This window comes from Adiantum capillus-veneris, chromosome 5 (genome assembly GCF_014529385.1).
Source record: "Adiantum capillus-veneris isolate H3 chromosome 5, ASM1452938v2, whole genome shotgun sequence".
In the NCBI taxonomy this organism is placed as follows: domain Eukaryota; kingdom Viridiplantae; phylum Streptophyta; class Polypodiopsida; order Polypodiales; family Pteridaceae; genus Adiantum; species Adiantum capillus-veneris.
In genome coordinates this window covers 140151839-140154059 of record NC_140935.1, presented here as the reverse complement: position 1 = coordinate 140154059, position 2221 = coordinate 140151839, and positions in this window count along the sequence as shown.

Sequence of the window (2221 nt, the reverse complement as noted above, 5' to 3'; positions counted from 1 at the left end):
TTTTGGCTGTTCAAAATTGGCCTCTTCGTGTTGTTTCTCTGTTCCCTTTGCTTCCTCGCCTTCATTGGGTTTAGCAGTTGGTGAAGGATTTGCACTTGGCATGGGATGGTCTTCTTGCTCCGTAGTGGGTGAAGTGGGTCTTGGAGACATATCCACGTGGTCATGATGTGACTCACTTTGTTCAGTAGCTTCTGCTTGTCTCTGTTGTTTGTCCACTTCTTCCTCTACTTTCCTTTGAGCTTCTTGAGCTTCTTTCAGCTTTAAGGCTTCTACTTCCGCAAACATCCACTCAAGGAAATCTTTGGGATCCTCTGCTCCTTTCCTTGCAGGGTTCTTGGTTCTTGGTCCCCTTATATCACTTGGAATCCATCTTTCAGGGTCCTCACTTGCAGCTTGGTGGCTCCTTTCATATGTTTGCTTTTCTCTTTCAATTCTAGACTTCTTTTGCTGCGGCTCCTCTTGGTGAGCTGCCACTGCTTTCTTTTTCATTGCTTCTCTCCTTGCCCTTCTTTCCTTATTTTCAGAGCTTTCACTGCTATGGGCTTCATGGGAACTCTCTACAGATTCCTCATCTGACTTGTACACTCTCTTTGATGAGCAAGTGGTCCTTGGAGAAGGTTGAGCTGACACAATCCAAGCGTTCTGATCTGGGGCTGGCAACAAATTGTTGGCCATTCCAATAGCATGCTATGCTATTCTTGTTAGCACTTCTGGAGCACCTAGATATGTGATATTTCCCTCTTTCTTTGTGCTCTTCAGTGTTGTAAGTACATACTATGCATGATCTATTTCTTGCCTAGTTGTCGACTTCAGCACTTGAGTGAAAGTAGTCGCAAACGCATGGTTTGGAGTTGTGTACTGTGGTGGTCTCTTTGAAAGGAAGTGGAAATGTTGATAGTATAGGCAAGCTGGGTCCTCCACTTTCCTTTGGATGAGATCAAAAAACGTGGCAAACGACAATATCTTTGGTAAAGGTACCTGCTGTTTTCAATGTCTTGTCCGCATAGATATACCCTCTGTTGGCAGCTTTAGTGCCTCGGACACTATCTCTTTAGTGATCACCACTTCAACTTTTTGCCTTGATTGATAAGTGATTTGGACCGACCCATCTTCCTTGATTGAAGATAGTAATTCATATGCCTTCTGGAAATCCACGCCGCATGGTTCCTGGTCGTAGAAATCTCTTATTCCTAGCCTTCTGTTGGTTTCCTTGGTGTCTGGCTTTGCTGCTACATTATATACCTCCTTCGGTAGCATTTGCAACCCGACTTGGTGTCCTTCTTCGCTGTTGAATCTGCTAGTGAAAACTGTTGTGTTGTTTTCTTCGAGCTGTTCTTTAGGCAAGTAAGTTGCCTTTGCTGTCTTCACTGAGCTTGGATCTGATTGGTATGGTGGAATCTCTTGCAACTTTTCTTTCTAGGACACCCTTTTCTTTGCCTTCTTGGCCGCTTGCATTGCTCTTGTTAAGTAAATACAGTGTCAAAGTTAGAGAATTCTACAAAATGCCATGATTCTGAATTGCCGACAAATGATGTCCATTTTGCTTCAAATCAATTTGGAGCATGCACAAATGCATAAAAACATGTAGAGATCAAAAGCATACAGTTCACGCAAAAATTTCAACAAAAGTAAATAATCGTGATTATTTATAGTTGGAGATTTTTTTCCAACTTTATTTACATTTTCGCCATCATATGCTTGAAACATATGGTATTTAGGTTCTCTGAATGAAGTGTGGGTTCATTTGAGTGCACTGGGTGAAAATGGTGCCAGATTTAGGCTTTCCAACTCTGAAATAGTATATGCAAAGAGATTTTGAGTTTTTAGATCCAAAGTTGCAAATTGCACCCATTTTGGCAAAAAAGTAAATAATCGTGATTATTAACTTTTTCATCAATTTGAATATTTTTTGTTGCAACTTGGTTCTAAGCATGATGTAGAGTCTGTGTGTGAGATTGGCATGATTTGGATCAAAAAATGTGACAGATAACTCAAAAATTGGCTTGAAAAGACTTTGGTGCGTTTTTTTTTTCAATTTTAAAGTTTTTCTTGATCATTTTGGCTCATACTTGACATGTGGCATGTAATAGATGTGTACAAATGATAGGTGAAGTGAAGAGATCAATTTCAAGACAAACAAGCACAACAGTAAATAATCATGATTATTTACAACAGTCACGTTTTTTGCAAGAATTGACAATTTGATGACCTAAACATATTT